General features: G+C 35.4%; 1 protein-coding gene across 7 annotated transcripts in view; it reads right to left on the bottom strand.

The window, feature by feature from the left end:
* BNC2 (basonuclin 2) overlaps positions 1-19269 on the bottom strand; it is a 452901-nt gene that overhangs the window by 213703 nt on the left and 219929 nt on the right. The gene's annotated exons all lie outside the window — the stretch shown is intronic.

Below are 19269 nucleotides of genomic sequence, written 5' to 3'. Positions count from 1 at the left end.
ATCTAGTGAAGGAGAAAATACAAATAATTTTAACACATTGTATAGAAGAGTAGAAACACACAGAGCTTTCCAGAGAAACAGAAGAAGGCACCAACTCAGGTGGGGCTTTGCAACGACTTCAGAAAAAATGCAGAACATAATGAAGCTTAAATACAAATTTAGCAGCCAACCAGGCAAGATGAGGACTAGGAGGAAAGGAAAACAACATGGAGAATGTTCCGCAATAGGAAACAGCACAGTATCAGCAGAGAACTACCTGCTGGTCTGTGTTGCTGGGACAATAAGGCTGAGGCAAGAAATGACAGGAATGGCGGACAGAGAAAGGGGCAAGTCCAATCGTGTAAGGTCTTGTTTGTCTCTTCACCTAATTCAGCAGTGAGAATGCTCAGTCTCCCTACTCCAGAAGAGTCAGGACTACCCATGTCATCTTGCGTGTGATGGGTAGAAACTATTCCCTCCTTTTGTTTTAATCGTTATTTTTATTTCAAAAAAGAAATTACTGAACTCCTACGTGTCCACTGTTTTAGACACTGAGACCTGAGGAACAGACAGTCTTGCTCCTCCTCTGTCCCTCCAGGAGCTTACTTTCCATGAACCCCTCACATTTGGTAATAATTTCTTTAAAAGCACAAACAAAAAACTGGCATGGCCTTGCATGTCTTCTGGAGTCTGAAAGCAAAGAAAGACTGAAATGAAAAAAAAAAAAAAATCTATGTATGTAAAAGTACTATATTCCCAAATCATTTTATCAGATCACATTTCCTCAAAATGATGAACTTATAATTTAATACAATGATTTGTTAAGGCTCTGCTAATTGCAGATATTAGCATATCAGGCCAACTAAAACTTAGAAAAATTATTCTCTTGATAAAGTAACAGATATGGCCATTTTATATAAGCCATAATGGAGGCAGTGCACACTTACGTCTAGAACACATCTTTGCTCACCCATTACATTGAGTATAGACTGCTATATCTTTGACTGAGACACCCATCCCAAGGTCAAATTTAATGCCATTTGGTAAGATTCCAGATGCAAGGGTGTGATGCAAATTTTGACAAGTCAAGTTTTAGCACCAACTTTTAAGCAAAAAGTCTATACCCTATAACAGCAACTTTCTCAGTAATTCCTAAAGCAATATTCTTAGGGAAAACAATATAATCGAGTTTTATAGGAGGGTAGGTTTCCTAATACCAGCTGGCAATATGTGGGCCCCGAAGCATGAGAACTGATCATATTAAAATCCAGATACCAGCTATTATATCTAAAATTGTTGCTTCACTCATATTTAGCATGAAGAGGAGCCTATCTGAAGCAGGCTCTATTTAATACAATGTGGTTTTAATTGGAGTCTGTTTTAGATGAGCCACCTGTATTTCATCTTCTTAAAATTATCCATAATTTTCTGCGCAATTTGCCTCTGCAACATAACGAAGAGCAGTTAGTTATAAATTATTGCCATTGTTTGGACATCTAAAAAGAGAAAAAAAAACTCTATTTACCAAAATATAATGGCCCTATACCAAAGAACAAAATGGGGAGTCCAGGGTTCTACTTCTGTCCCAGTGCACAAATGAACAAGGCCGTACATAAATGTTATTAAGCTTAACTAGAAAAACAACAGATTAAAACCCTATTAGTATTACTCCAGCTAAACTTCATTTATAGCTACTCTGAAGCCTACTATTACAATAACTAAAGTCTCACTTTCTTTCCTACTTAAAAAAAAAAAGTCTCCTTTTTAAACATTTCTAACTGAAAATTCTGCTTCCAGCAACTATCTCAAATAACTTTTTTTTGGGTAGTATTGTAGCTCTACTTTGCAATTGTTTCTATATCATTCTATTCTTGGTTTGTTTTCAACCAAAACCATTCAAAAGTTTTTATAATATCATTTCCATAATATTTTCCCTCTTCATTGTTTTTATCTAATAATTGTTAAGGTATCTGGAAATACAGTATATCGTAACATCATGACAATGTTTCCAATTCAGATGCAAGTAAACAGCAGTTTGCAAACTAAGGTATGTTTATTTGCATGATATCTGTAAGAAGAACAACCCAAAGAAAACACCACCTAAAATGCAACTTTTAAAGAAGATTATTCAAACAAACTGTTCTGTTACCAAAAACATACCTCAACATATAGGTCAGAATTTCAGTGGGTGTCAAATATATTAAAATTATTTTTGATCACACGCTAAGCTAAAATAATGCTTGCTCTAGGCTATTTAGCAAAAGATAAAAGTGTCACAACCTATTTAAATGTGCTGACACTGTTTATTAAACTACACTATCCAAGTTTTTTCGATGCTTACCAGCTAACACAAGTGATTCCTAACTAGTACCTCTCCTCCAAATAGACTGTTCCACAACAAGACTCTACTCATCTCACGTTGATAGGACTATTTATATGAATAATATTTTCCACTCAATGGACTTAGGTATGCTACAGAAATAGCATCCTTCTCTTTTGCAAATGTCAATGTATTTTTATTTTCAATATACTGTATCTACTCCCCTATTATTAAGTTGTGAGCTTGCTTTACCTTGTCCCCTATTTAAAACATTCTTATTTGAATGTATCACCAACAGCTTATGTGATTCTCCAAATTTCTCAAAATACAGTTGTCACCATTAGTCACATGAAGTCTGGATACTATCTGGTGACAAACAGGTAAGCCAAATATGATTAATGTTATTAAGAGTAACCTCTGAGAATTACTGCCACTTAGTCACCAAAGTTATCCTATAATTAGACCTTCAAATATCTCATTGTTAGACCCCAAAGTCTTAGCCCAAGAAGCAGTATACACTGAGGGGTGGGTAAATGCATATTAATAAAGACTTTTTTTCCTTTTAATCCAACCCAGTAACACCAGCAATATGCTTACATATTCAATTATGGAAGTTGTAGCTTGAGTTCAGTGCCACCTGATAGAATCTATTAGTAATGCGATCTGTATAAATTACATACACCATACTCCATATGGAAACCTATTTTCAAAATAACCTATGCTTAATAACAAACACTCGAACCTGGGATATCTGTTGCGGTTTCTCTGGTACTCTTAATTTGCTGCATTATTTCAGCAATTTGTCTGTTCAGATATTTAGTTATGCAGCCAAGGCTTTTAAATTTTCTCACTACAGTTAAAAAGGGATTAATTTTATCCCATGTCATATTAGTTACAAGATAACTGGACTCAAAGACATCATCAGAAATTATCTCAATCCAGAAATTACCCTGAACACTGGTAGGTAACAGCGCTCCTGCATAAACATACTTGTTTGTGGAAATTACTGATTTTGTTTACTTTATAATTTTATGTATTTTTTTCTTGGTCTCTGTCATATAATATATGTTAGTAAATGTGCCACAGACTCTAACTTTATTTAATATTTTATAATATTTTTGAATACTTTGATAACAGCAAATATTTTTACATTTTAATACATATGGTCTGGTCTTTATGTCGAAATTTTACAAGAATAAGCAGTTTTACTGGAAAGTAACAAAAAATCATTAGTGATTAGGAAAGAGCTCAAATTAATACTGCAGATTTTTATGTGTATCTAAAAGATATAATTTGAAATCATATTTCAAAACTGGACAGGCAATTCTATTATACAGATTTCTTGGCCAACTCTTGTTCGCAACTCAAATAAGCTAAATATATTTCTAGATACAATCTATAATAAATTCGACAGATAGGCCACAGAAATGTTTGAGATTTGGTACCAAGATGCCATAATCAGTTTTTAAAATAAAGGTTTCTCCAATACAGAGAAGACAAATTTGCTTGTTTAAAACATAACAAACAACATCCCATACTCCATATGGCAAAGGGCAGGATGCTAGGGAGGGCAGGCAGGGGGACAAAAGGGATCCCAAAAAGAGAATGTGTAGAATAGGGGATACATATAATAGGGTGGGTTGGTTTTATTAATATTCAGACTGGAAACAATTTAAACTTTAGAAAAAGACTCAAAATCTGCACAAAGCAAAGGGCAAAATAATCTTAGGAATGTTCCTTGGACTATTCCAGAATTTTAGAATACGGAGACTGTTAAGATGAGTGAACTGGCATGCTTGAGGCTAAAATGTCAAACTATATTGGCATGTTAGTCACAGCACCATAATACTGAACATGTATATACAGAAAAAAAATCTGCTAACATAAAAATAAGAAGGTCTGATCCTCTAAAGTTCATGGTTCTAGAAGACGCACGTTTCAGATGATGGCTTTCTTTCTTTTTTTTTTTTTTTTTTTTTTTTTTTTTTTGAGACAAGGTCTTGCTCTGTCACCCAAACTGGAGTGCAGTGGCACAATCACAGCTCACTGCAGCTTCAAACTCCTGGGCTCAAGCGATCCTCTCACCTCAACCTCCCAAGCAGCTGGGAATACAGGCAGGCCACCAGATCCAGCTAATTTTTTAATTTTTTGTAAAGATATGGTCTCACTATGTTGCCTAGGGTGGGCTTGAACTCCTGAGTTCATGGGATCTCCTACCTCGACCTCCCAAAGTGCTAGGATTACAGGTGTGAGCCACCACCCCCAGCTAGATAAGCTTTTTGTATAATACCTAGATATCTTTATGCCATGAAAGAAGAATCCAATAACAGATTCCAAATCCAAAGAACACCAAGAAAATGCCTAAAGGAAAATGGAGAACTTTCAGGTTAATCTACCTTTTATTTCTTCTGTTTTTAGCCAAGTTACTGGAATTCTGTATCTTAACAGATCCTCTAACAAGTCAAACCAGTGGGATGTTATTTGAAGCTACAGCATTTATTTAAGCAGTAAACTAAAAAAAAAAAAACTAGAAGAGTGCTCATGTAAAATCTAGATTCAACTTAAATCATTTGTTTTATATTATTCCATGATTTAATATATATGTATATGTATATATATATATATATATATATATTTTTTTTACAGCACACACATTGCTTTCCTAGCTAATGGGAAAAACAAGCTAGAAGACCCTTAAGAGTAAATCCTGCTGTGGTTCAAAGACAAGAGCTCTGATTTTTTCTTCTTCTTCTTGCCATATAGAAAGGGGCAACTTTTTTTTTTCTCCATTCTCTTTTCTTGCCATACCTTATGGCTTTTATTAGCCAAATTAAAGTTTACAGAATTAATTTTGTGTTCAAAATTACTCAATAACAATCCCCATATATGAGCTCTTACAGGAAATCATACAAACATGTAAGCCTCTTAAAGTGCCTAACTGACAAGCAAAGTGTAAAAGGAAACTGCCCCCTTTACTGTTCATGTATTCAGACCTAAAGTGAAGTTGGAATTATGTGAGAGATGTAGTGAGAGAGTCAGCAAGCATTCTTACAGTGTAAACACAGCAGTTCAAGTTGTGATGCTCACCCAACCTCAAAGCCATCTAACCAGAACATGCAGGGGCAAGCCTCCACCAGGGAAGACCTGTCTGTGTCAAATAGATTGCTCTGACTCCCCAAAATAACCCAGTGTGTGATTTAAATCACAACAGTACATAATAAACTTTGGCTTTATCACACAAATTCTAAGTGTTCAAAGCCATAACTAAATTTCTGAGGCTGGCCAAAGTATTTATTAAAAAAAATAAAAACAGTAACTTTTCTAAAAAGCAGCAGCCTCATGAATTTCAAAGATGTATACACACAACCATGCATCTAATATACCTGTAAAGTGAAGGAGGCCTCACCTAGGTGAGGACAGTGCCCCAGCTACTAGAAATTTTAAGATACAAATGAAACTAGATTAAAAGAAAAAAGCCATCTGTTATATCAAGATTGAACAAGATATATAAAGAAAAGAAAAAAATGCATAGATTCAAAATGTGAACAGTATTGTGGTGTAGTATATATACAGGGAAATAAACAGATTTTAAGTGTCCAGCAAGAATATATTTTCAAGGGAACATGCAAAAATCAGAAATATACTTAGGTATGGATGATAACAAAATCACTGGGACATCACAGGCAACTATAATTAGCAATGAATGACTCTGAACAAGATTGGATCCGCCTCCCAAATTTTAAATGATTGCTTCAAGCTAAATTTCTGGGAACTTTTTTGGTCTGGTAATCAGTCTGGGAGTCTTGTAGAAACAAGCTTTCTCGTGATATTTCCACCGCCTCGTGGTTTCTGGCAAAGTTGAGCCGTCTACAGAAACAAGATTTTCTAAGAGTGTTTTGTTATTTCCATTTCCTATCTCATCTGAAACCAAGTGCATAGACATGAAAATGTTAAAAATATACACATAAGGAAACTTTTAATCAACAAAGTTGTTTCTAAATCAACTCAATGAAATTCATCAATAGTACTTTGAAGAATCAAGGCAGATCATTAGCGATTATTGGATAAAACAGAAAACTTGGAAGAAAAAAACAAATAATTATATATTTTTTAAAATATTCTCATAACTGTCCAGCATTAAGAACGTTTAATATTTAAGTCATATTAATAAGTTAAGCACCAAAAAAGACTTAAGATTACAAGGATTTTTCCTATACACGTTTCTTCAGGATCAGGTTCCTGTCTGTACCCCTCAAATGGCCTGTATGCCTCTAATTACCTATAAAATCCTAACATATAGGTTACGTTATTATGCATTATGCTACATTCCACTCATAAAATTATAGTCCTAGAATAGATACCCTTTAAAAGAAAAAAAACCTTCATATATGAAAATATACTAAACAGAAAATAACAAACTCCAAATAGAACAGGATAATACTATTTTAATGTTTCCTTCTCTCCATTCATTTTAAATAAGTAAAATTGAGTCTCTTTCTAAATGCTCATAGATTGCCTCACTTAAAACCACTGGATAGGATTTATGACTCACAGTAGGGAATATAACATCTAAACACAATATAAATTGCAAAAGTTAAAGATAATAATTAGAAAGTAATAATGTCTAGAACAGCAATGTAACTTAAAGATAATGATTCAATTATTATTGATTTGAAAATGTATGTTAGAAGTCCAAGGTTTAAGAAATTCTCATAGGAAGAAAGAGGATGTCATGTGTAATAGGCTATTTTCCCTCAAAAGAAACTTTTATTTAATGTGAACTTAATAAGTTTGAGGTTATTAAAAGAAATTACTGTACTTATTTTTTTTAAAAACATTAAAGTATTCTTGGATGACACTTCAGAAGACATTTTATCAAAACCAAATTTTAGTTCAATAACATAAATAATGAAAATTTACATGCATAACAATGTTTTCATTGGTCTCTGTTAAGCACTGGAAAAAATCTGGTCATTTTATTCTAATATTACATTTTAGCATTTGCTTACTAATTACCAGGATCTAAAAAGAAGAAAAGCTCAGTATTTGGCATGTTTATTTCTGTAGACATAGGTCTAATGTACATATTTCAAAAATGATTTCAAGTTTTAAGAAATAATTGCAATCTCAATACACCACTGTTGAATGCTATCACTATATTCTCTTTTCTATTGTCTTTATGATAGTGAGTGCCTCTTAATTCTCATAATAAATTTTTTATGTCCTTAACAACAACAACAAAACTAAATGAACCTTACAATATTACATGTCAAAAGGCAGAAAAGAAATCTCAAGTTAGGCACAGCGGCTCAGGCCTGTAATCCCAGCGCGTTGAGAGGCTAAGGCAAGAAGACCACTTGATTCCAAGAGTTCCAGACCAGACTGAGTAACATAGTGAGACTCCCAACTCTATAAAATATTTTTTAATACTTAGCCAGGTGTGGTGGTGCATGCCTGCAGTCCTAACTACTTGGAAGCTGAAGCAGGAGGACTGCTTAAGCACCGGAGTTCGAGGCTGGAGTGAGCTGTGATCACATCACTATATTCTAGCCTGGGCAACAGAGTGAGACCCTGTCTCATTTAAATAAAAAAAAAATCTCCAAAGTGGATTACATTTTTCCCCCATTATTGACAGAAAGTTTGAGGGATTTTTTTTTTTAAGAGCAATTTTGATTTTTACAGATCTATGAACCTATTTCTATTACAGCATTTCTAAACATTATAAATAAAACGAAGCAATACAAATCTCTTCTTCATAAAAAAAAAAAAATAGAGACTAGCCAAGAATTTGATACATGTCTGTCCTTAATTTTCCTAAGTCACATTTCAGGTTAAGAAAATTAAGCAAAAGAAGAAAGCAAAGTTCTCAGACTACAAAAGCCAAGAGTAATAAAATAAGTGCACTGGTGGTTAAATGCAGAAACCAAATATTCAGAGAGGGTCTCCATCTGTCTCTCTAAGCTACAGCCATCATTACCATCACATTTCACATCCAGGTCATCTCAACAGATTATATTAAATACAAATACATGATAGTTCAGCTAACTTTGACACTTTTACAATGTTTAACAAAAAATATGAGGGATAGAATCTTTTCATGTTAGAAAATGGCAATTATTAACTACTAGTTTTCAACTAAATCTTTATTTACTGGTTAATAGTTTCCAAAGAAAGCGGAGAGTCCTCCCATTCTTATTGCGCTTCAACATTTCAAATTATACAACCCAATTGAGAGGTCATTCTATTAGGCTGAGAAAACTTTCAGAAAACACTCAAGTTTAGGCAGGAAATTATGAGGGATAGTTTGTCATATATATTAAGCAGGACCTTCGGCATGTATTCTAAGAGAGTTTAACAACCCTATACACCCTTCAGAAATACCGCAACAGGAGGCATCAAACTTTAGATTGCAGCATTAACAAGCTAGCTAGGGAAGAACCCAAACTGGGCATCAGAACAGCTGCAACCAAGACATGGCTCTGCCCCTTGTGGTCACAGGACATTCAGCCTCCGATTTCAGTTCTTACAATGAAACTGACACTATGATCCTGTTACTTTAGAGAGAGAAGTGTCTAAGAACTAAAGAAGCAGTACGTTCACAGGTCTAGAAATTAGGATATCATCATTGTGAGCATTTACAGATGTGCCAGGATATGAATACAGGAAACTTGTCCCTCAGAAGAAGACCTTAGAAATGCTCACAGAGAAACTTATGAGAATTACTGGATAAAGTAACTACTAGAAAACACAAAGAATGAAGGATTGTTCTATGTTATAGAAAGCATTACCAGAAAAGTTTATTCTCAAAGACAGACCACTGAATACTTCTTATTTGAGACAGAGTCTCACACTGCTGCCCAGGCTGAAGTGCAGCGGAGCGTGATCTCTGCTCACTGCAACCTCCACCTCTCAGGTTCAAGTGATTCTCTTGTCTCAGCCTCCTGAGTAGCTGGAATTACAGGCGCCCACCACTATGCCTGGCTAAATTTTTGTATTTTCAGTAGACGGGGTTTCACATGTTGGCCAGGCTGGTCTTGAACTCCTAACCTCATGGTTTACCTGCCTCAGCCTCTGAAAGTGCTGGGATTACAGGTATGAGCCGCCTCATGCCTGGCCCACTGATTACTTTTTTAAAATCACTGTACAAAAGTAATCATACTATATATAGTACGCATAGTATGAGAATTTTTCAAAATACTTCAGATTGCAAATCACTGAAAAAGTCAGTGAGAAAAGTAAAATAAAATCATGGAAAAGATCTTAAATTATAACAGAAAAGAAGTGGTCATCAGGCGAGTGGGATATTTCTTCTCTTCTTCAAGAACCTTCCCTTTCCCATGCCGAGGAAACACAAAAATCCACACCAAATAAGTTTGCCGAGGAACTTTCTCAGATATTTTAAAGTGAGCCATTTTTACTATTATAAATATGTTTACTATCCCAATCTGTTGCCTATTTAATTAATTTCCTGATTGCTTAGTCTAATTTGCTAGACTGTTTCAAAAGATAACTTAATTTCCCCACTAAAAATTTCTAGATTAATAAAGTATTCAGATGCTAATTACATATTGGACTAAACATTCCTGCTATCACATAAGTGTCTGAAATCAGTGGTTCCAGCTAAGATTTCCAAAACTTCTAGTCCAAATAAATGTTATATTTCAATGGAGATATATGAATTAAATGAAATAAAGCAAAAGATATGGCCATGTTAAATATGTATCAAACTCTCTCTCTAATCTACAGCCATCACTTCCACATGAGAATTATTTTTTGGTACAACAAAGAAATAATCAAAATACTAGCTAAGATGATGCTATTTAATGGAATGGCAATTTTTCTGTTTGCTGTTAACATTTAATTAAAAGTCACAGACGAATATCTACTAACTTACTGGTTAAAGACTTTTCCTTCCCAATAAGTAAACACCCAAGGCAGCAAGTTATTAAGCAACATTTATCAACTGATTTACCACCATGTTTCTATAAGCCAAAATAAGTAGTGGCCCTTCTTCTGAAACACTCATCTGATGCTAGAATATTACCCTGCCAACATGCTCTTTCCACTTACCTTATCCTTTAAATTATAACTAATACAAGTTTTATTTTTCATTTTTATACTTTAAAGTGAGCACATAAGAATTTTTTTTTTGATGAACAGGAGAGAGAAAACAGTATCTGTAAACATTAACAAGTCTCAATAGCATTCTGTTTTAAAATGCTATTTTAGGCAATATGGCAATGGTTTTTCATTATGACCTAAGAAACATCTCCAAAGTTCCTTCAGGGGGTACTAATATTGCTACTCACCCTCAACTCCTTTTTGAAAAGTAGAGTACATATTTTAACATACTCTTCATTACTATATAGCCTTCCTTTTTTTCTCCACACTGAGAAAACAACACAAACCATACTACAAAATCACTGACCAAACCACCCTTCCCATAGCATGCACCTCACTAAAGTTTTTCTTCCACTTCTGAGGACATGAACTCTTTGAAGCAAATCTACAACTAGTCGCCAAGCATCCATTTGGCAGTAGGAAGACTGTCATCACTAATACTCCATGCCGTCTTAAGATTCAAGTATCAGAAAAAAAAAAAAAAAAAAAAACAGTGAGTGACATGGGGCCACATTTTTTGTTTTCTTAATTTTGGCTTTCAAAATGTAGTTTAGAATTCCCATGGCTTAAATAGTGTACACAAAACTTTTGTTTTGGGATGAAAAGCAATAATCAAATCCTTCTAGGAGAAGGTACAGGTAAGTCGTTCAAGAAACATAGTTCTGGAATCAAACTAAATTGAAATAGAGTTCCAATTCCAGCATCTCCACTTACTCTTGCTCTGAAAATGTAGACAGGTTACATTCTTTTTTTTTTTTTTTTTTTTTTTTTTTTCAAAGACAGAGTCTCACTCTGTTGCTCAGGCTGGAGGGCAATGGTGCGATCTCGGCTCACTGCTACCTCCACCTCCCAGGTTGAAGCAATTTTCCTGCCTCAGCCTCCCAAGTGGCTGAGACTACAGGCACACACCACCACACCCAGCTAATTTTTGTATTTTTAGTAGAGACAGGGTTTCGCCATGTTGGCCAGGATGGTCTCGATCTCTTGACCTCATGATCCACCTGCCTCAGCATCCGAAAGTGCTGGGATTACTGGCGTGAGCCACCACACTCAGCCAAGTTACTTTCTCTTTGGGCCTGTTTCCTCATTCATTTGTGAAACAGGAATATGACTACACTTAATTAAGAAAGCAACCCTGTAAAACTGCTGTCACAGTGCCTGGTCCACAGTAAGTGCTCCCGAAATTCAACCATGATTATTACAGTAGAAAGAAGACTACACAAATGAATAAAGATCACAGATCTGTCTTTGCTACAGACCTGGCATTAATTTGGGATTACAACATATAAGGTTAGCCAGGCATGGTGGTGTGCACCTGTAATCTCAGCTACTCGGGAGGCTGAGGCAGGAGAATTGCTTGAACCCAGGAGGCAGAGTCGCACTGAGCCAAGATCACACCACTGCACTCCAGCCTGGATGATAGAGCAAGACTCTGTCTCAAAAAAAGATGTATGAGATAGGAAGAACAGTTCAGGTCCAAACCTGGGGTGCCAGAATTTGGGTCTCAAATAATTAGCTATGTACTCACAGATTAATTTTACCTTCTGTAAGTCTCAGTGATCTCATACAAAGAAAGGCTGGTCTGGAATCCACATTCATGGGTTTCAACTTTGGTTGTATATGTGAATCTCCTATGGAAATTGGAATAAATATCCACACATAGCCCCTTCCAGTAAAGATTCAACTTTTATTATATTAGTTACAGTGTAGTATCTTAGGAGCCACAACTATATATGAGTTTGGGTCCCTCTTATCTTTTAATTCTAGAATTACTTGCTTTTTTGCATGAAAAAATATGGACAAATTGTATTCTAAGCATGTGAAGTCAGCAGCATTCATATCTGATGTTACTTGGTACTTATAAGGGTAGCAGGTATTCAAATATCATTGTTAGCCTCTTCTGGAGTAAATGGGACAAACACATGGCTCTTTTCTGCCATCAAATTGATCTTCCTCAGCATGATTTAAGATTTAAAATTTTATATTAAAGAAATCTTCAAATAGCTTTCTTCAGCATATTTTCCTCAAGAACAGTGGGAACAAATAGCCAGTTTTAAAAACATTGAGTTCTCTTAACACCATAAATTTTCAGAGGAACCTATGGATGGGGTGGAATGGGGTAGGACTACACCTATATGCCCGTTTTAAGTACTCCAAGAGAAACTTGGAAGAGCTTTCTGATAACCTTTCAGGAAGTCAAAGCAGAGATTCACAGATTTACAAATGGTAACCTACAACAAAAGACTTTGAAATATCTTTTTTTTCTATCCTACCTTTATACAATTATATCAAAGTTTCCTATACATATCAAATCAAAAGATATTCCAGAGAGATATTTTCATTCTCAATGGAGTCAAGGGGCAAGAAGAGGGAAAAAAACCTAGATTTCTAGAATAACCTCAGGTGGCCCCTCTGGTTATTGCAAGATGAGAAGATAAATGGCAAGGTTGAATCAAGTGATCACTGAGGTTCCATGTACCTTAAATATGTCTTGATTAAAATTTTTTAACAAGATTCTCTTTTGGATGGTATTGAGAGCTGAAAATAAACTTCACGGGCAACAAAACTTAAAATTAAAGCTGGCACTATCTAATCCTTATGACTATTAATAGAAAAAAATAAAGCCATTGGGTACATTCTAGATATGCTAAGTCATTTATAGTCATTGGGATTCAGAATAATCCCAAATTCTCTAAAATGTTTGTCTTTTTCTTTAAGCTTATGCATTGTGTTTATAGAAAAACCACAATTTATCCTTTAAACTATTCATAACAAAGATGAAAGGAAAGATGTAATTAGTGGCATAAGACAGTTAACACAATGTCAGCCTAAGAGCATCAAGACAGAAACAGAAAGAGAGACAGTAAATAACTAGCACATATCAAACACTGTGCAGCCAGCCCAGCAACTGTCGAGGAGATGAGCTTCCCAATGGAGAGTAGATGCTGCCTTCTGCACGTTCCTTTTCTCTTTCCCTTTTTCTTTTGGTTAGTGTTGATTTAGATACTTATTTTGTTTTTTCTCTTTCTCTTCAAAGTTTAAAAGAAACTAGAAGCTGTTTATGTACTGTTTACAGAAAATCACAATTTTCTTTGTAAAGCAGCCCCTAACTGTACAACTTTCTCTGCTTCGCAAAGGCACCAGCATTGTAAATCTAAGCCATAATGAAGACGCTACATTAATGTATTTAAAGAAAGCATTACTGACTGCTGTCCTAATAGTCTCTTAGGTAAACTCTTAACACATATGAGAATTTTTCTAGTCCTTGTCTCTGATTCACAAGTAAAAAAGATAATAGAAGAAAAAGACAGTGGAGGAAGAGGCACAGGGAGATAGTCTAGGTTTCTTCTAACTCTGTATTGCTGTGGAAAAATTAAAGAATCTTGTCTCAAAATATTCATCTTCAAAATGCATACAACAGTTCTTACTACTACTATTCTTTACTTTAAAAATTATTATTTTGTGCTTTTTCACATGTTCTGAGACCCTTGAAAAGAAATCAGTGTGGTTAGAGGCTTCAGTTCAGGTCACATTTTTATACTTTTCATAATATTCAATAGATTAACAATTGTATTACACTGGATATTTTATACCCAATACTAAACACAAGTGCATCACCACACTGCTTATTTTATACTTGGGAGAAGATGTCCAGAAAGTATCTGTAGGACTTAGAATATAATGTTAGTGGGACTGGATGTCAGATCTGGAATCATATCCTTGCCCCATCACGGTACAAGAGTTGTATAACCATGGGTAAGTTATTTAGGCATACTTTTCATCTACTATCAAGTTTGAATAACAACAGTATTAACATAAATAAGATTCTAGATTATATATCAATTAATGTACATAAAGTCCTAGTCTATTGCTTGTAATGGTTAAATAGTTTAATGAAGAATAAGTATTATTAACCTAATCGACCAGTGCTTCTGTCCTAAAGGTATCTAGAGACCGGTGGGATTACAAGAACCTCTCAGGTAGCAACTCAAGTCCAGAACCATTCTGGGGCTTCTGAGGCCCTCAAAACCTACAGAGAAAAACACTGAGGGCAGGATACATTATCAAAAATACACATCAGGAGACTCTCAAAGACAAAGTTCCTTTCAGGTCATTCTACAGGGTTCTGAAAAGGCCTTCGTATTGTTTCAGAATCCTCACTCATACACAGAAACACGTCTGCCTTCCACTTGGCAAAACAGTTTTATAAGATAAGTAAGGATACCAAGAGTTTTAAGATGTTTCAAACCATCTCAGTGAACTGGAGGTCACCATTCCTTCTGAAGTTCAGGATGTGAACCAAGAATACCCAGAAGCCTGAGAATTTGGGATGGGCATTCAGCCCACAGCTGGGGAATTCCAGCACCCTTAGGCAGGGAAGTAGTAAAAAAAAAAAAAGTGAAAAGTCCAATGACAGTCAACTATTTGCTAAACTCAAGACTTGCTGCAACTTTAGGTGTTTCCACTATATAGAAACAACTTATAAAATATGTCCAAATATTCATCTTTTAAATGGCCGTTGTTTACAATGAAATACTACTTGGTAATAAAAAAAAGAAATAAACTAATACACACAACAATATGGATAAAATCACCAAATATTATATTGAACAACAACAACAAAAAAAAAGCCAGACACAACATAGTACATACTATTGATCCAATTTATATAAAGTTCTTGAACAGGAAAAATGAATCTATTGTTACAGAAATCAAAATAATGGTTGCCATGGGGGAAAGGAGATTAACTGGAAAAGGCATAAAGAAACATTATGAGGTAAAGAAAATGATATGCACTTTGGTTGGGGTGATATTTTAATATGAGTACATATATTTGTCACAACTCATAAGCTATACACTTAAAATTGGTCTATTTTATTGTGTGTAAATTGTACCCAAGTTTAAGAAATTAGGGGTAAGCAAAAAAAAAATCTTAAAGCTCTAGAAGGGATGCAAAAATAGAAGAAAAGGTCACAAAGGGTATGAGACATATTATAACAGCTGGGAATGAATAGAGGGTCCACTGGGATGTCATCCATAGCTGAGTCCCAGGCATAAGTTACATGAGGTTCCCCATATGAAGTATCACCAACAGATATGTTTCATTTGTCAGTTTAGCAGGCCATGCCCACCCATGAGTAGACATGAGAGAACAAGTTAAAAGTATTACATGTAGGGGAAAGGGGTGTCAGAAGACAAAGAGGAGAATGATGGTTGATTTTATTTAAATGCAACCTGGTTGTAGATGGTATTTCCCATGTATACTCATATTTCTCAAGCAAACATCTACATTTGGTTGTGTTTTCCTGATGTCTATCAGCCCTTCTTTGTTGAGATTTGAGCACAGCACATGTTCCAATTAACTCCACTCTTTGTTGCAACTTGCTAACTTGGGTGTCTGTTGCCAAAAAGGGGTAGGTGGTAGGTTACATAACAAGGATTGGGGTGGAATCTGATGTCAAGTCTGCACAGAGAATTGGCAGAATGTGTGTGGTATGGGTGGGGGCAGGCAGAAGGTAGAAAGACAAAGGGAGACCACAGGAAGAATAACATCCTTAGACAGACTTTGTCAGAGGCACACCTGCTTAGCTATGTGACTAAGGGAAAGGAGGTCAAAGGTTAGCCAAATTGGAGATAATGAATAGTCAATGTATCAAAGGCAGAGAGAGTTTTTCTATTACACAATCCTTTTTCCCCTAAGGTGATGCTTCTGGGAAGAGTCTAAGCTGACAATGACTTTATGAAGAAGCTTGATCCAAGTGCAACCATGATGAGATTTTTGAGAATGAGAGAGAGAAAGGGTTTATCAGCTTAAAGGATAAAGTAGCCTTCAACAGAATTTTTCAAGTAAAATATAAGAGATTCAACAATATGTGTATTCCCATCAATTTGGTAGGTAAAATACTGCTCACTAGAAAATAAATATTAAATATGATACTCTTAAGGCCGGTTTAATAAAGGTATCTTATACATTTAGATTGATATGCTATTCAAACTCACTTGTGGATCAGCTAGTCTATTCCACTGCCATGAACTATATTCCCAATCTTAATCAACCATCTCCCAATTTTGAAAAATTTTATGCATTATTAACAAAAATGAATACCCACCACTAGAAAAAAATTAAGTGACAGAAACTAAATACTAAAAGGCAATCACTGTAAAGTATCTCTGAGACTGATCCCTTCGAAGACAAAATTACAGGGAGTGTGTGTGTGTGTGTTAAAAATAGACATATGAAGTTTCTCAGCAATAAACAACAGATTTGGGCAAACATAAAAATTTTTCACTAAAGAGATAAATGCTCTCCTTCTAAGGTAAAGATTTCCTAGACAAAGCAGATGTTATGAAAAAGGAAAACTGCTCCACTATTGCAATTACTGTCATAGTTACTACTGCCACACGCTTGGCTGTTTTTAACTGAAACTATATGGCTCAGAGATTCTCTGGGTTTCCATTTAAGACAGTAGAACATCGAGACACCAAACTCTGAGGATAGATGGCAGAGTTGGTCGACAGAGGGCTAAATAAGTACTGCATGGTGATAGCAGTGACTGAGAACACATCCAAGTTCTACTTGCCAAGACCAGAGAGATGTGTGTAATGCTGGAAAGCAGCTTAAAAACATGATCCTGAACATGGAATTCCTCTGGCTTCCTCAAAGACTAAGGACTTGGGAGAGGTGTCACAAGACAACCACTAATCACTGTACTGAATGCAAAGTAATGAGGACACAACCTATCATGACATGTTTAATAACGTAATTTTGCTAAGGCAAACTAAGGGGTGGTTAATGAGGTTCCATCAAGTAACTTATGTGAACTGTGTCACTTGAAAACCACAAAATATCACATTAGTTAAGAGAAACATTTGACAAGCACTTTCTAGTCTCTTGACCAATTCCATATTAGACAATCTTGCAAATGACATAATTAACACAGCTTACTTAACTCATCTCTATTTGCAATTCATTAGGAATCGTTTTCCAGCAGAATTATGCCCTCTGAAGGTGACCATGCACATAAGGGCAGTTAACAAGTATGAGGTACTCAAACTACAATAAAAATGTAGTTTGAGTCAATCACTTTGAGTTAAAACCAATGACATCTTTATGTACTCAAATGGCATAACTATTTAGTTCCTTTAGACTCTGTATGAAAGACAAAAACATAGAGGTCTATCTTTGATATGTAAGTGTGTAGCTGTATGTATCATCTCATGCTTCGTATATTACTGGAATATCAAATGATTTCTACAAAAATCTGTGTGCACATCCAGTGAAAAAGAGAATGAGCCTGAATAACACAGAATTTCCAATGGTCTTCCAGGATGGAAGCATGGGCCTCAGCACATTCACTGCATCTTGGAGCTACAAACCAGTGTGTGCTATCCACATGAACCAGCCAGTATTCTGAGAGGCCAGTGGTCTGCAGCTGACCAATTCTTTAAGAACATTAGTTTTGAGAAAGACTTTCCCAGAGTCTTTGAGAAGACCTGGAAGACTTCTCAGACCCTTATAAATCACAAAGGAGAATCAAATCCACTGGCAGCAGATCTTTCTTTCTGTTAAGTTTAATGCTCTTCTCACAAAAACTATCACTAAACTCAAGAGGAAAGTTAGGAGCACTGGTGCACAGGAGCTTACAATTAGAAACAGAAAAGGTGGGTATGGGGAGGGAAAAGTATATTCTGTCTGCCTTTGTTTTGTTTTGTGTAGGAATTAAAAAAATATCAACGACTATATGCTTGAAAAGCCACTTCTATAGGCCTCTTTTTCTATCTTTTAAGCTTAAAGTCTTATTTTATGTTCAAGTGGCACAATCTATAAGAGAAAGGCACCATTTCTGATGTATAAATGATGAATTAGCCAAAATTTTGTTGCAGATGATATGTCAATAAACTTCATTTGTTTAAGAAGCCAATGCTATAGAATCATAAATAATATAGCATAAGCTTTGGCTCAGTCTACCCTAATATGCCAAGATCATTCACTCAGTGGTAAATTTTTGGGGTACCCCAAAGAACAGAACTAAGGAGACACAGAGGCCTTCATAAATCTTCTGTAATACCGCATTTTAAAACTCTGGGCTAGGGGAGTATCAAATTTTCATCCATGGTTTCCAAAATGGAGACACCAAAGAGATTCATCCAATCTGTTAAGCTTAGACCTGCAGTCCGCACTCAACCCTGGGAGCACAGCAGAGGAAGGCAAAGACCAAGAAAGCAAAAATAGAGATAAATGCACAGTTAGTTTCAAAAGGACTCTGCCCTGAATACAGAATATTAAAGGCATAATGTCATTCACAAGACACAGGGACTCTTTAAAATTCAAAATAATATTGCCTGTCTGCAGGTATTCTTAAGTGGAATTTTACTTCTCAACCATTTTTAATAAGGAACAGAGGGCATAAATAGGACCATTCCATTTAAATTATATATGTTTTTAAATTGAAAGTGCATTGTGTCTCAGTGTAGGCAGGCCTGGGCCCAACTGGTTAGGGCATCACTGATGTATTCATGCCTTGGTGGTAAAATATCTGTTTTTACCTATTCTGTAAAGAATAATTAAAGCCTTTTCAGTTCTTCATTCTTCCCTTGTACACTCAAGGTGATTCCCGTCCGAAGTATGAATAACAGAGTCCACCAAACTGCCTGGCTGTTTTCATAGTAGAAAAGCACGTTTGAAAAAACAGTTTGATATTTTTAAAAAAATAGACTAATTACTCACTGATTTGTGTTTATGAATAATGTTATTTCAGACCAAAGTCTGACTTCTATAAAAGTGCAATACAACTTTAACTGGAGAGAGAGAGAGAGAGAGAGAGAGAGAGAGAGAGAGAGAGAGAGAG

Source organism: Sapajus apella, unplaced genomic scaffold, assembly GCF_009761245.1.
Source record: "Sapajus apella isolate SASKATOON/1434 unplaced genomic scaffold, GSC_monkey_1.0 scaffold42, whole genome shotgun sequence".
In the NCBI taxonomy this organism is placed as follows: domain Eukaryota; kingdom Metazoa; phylum Chordata; class Mammalia; order Primates; family Cebidae; genus Sapajus; species Sapajus apella.
The sequence above is the reverse complement of the archived record's forward strand: the minus strand, read 5'-3'. Positions and strand labels throughout refer to the sequence as shown.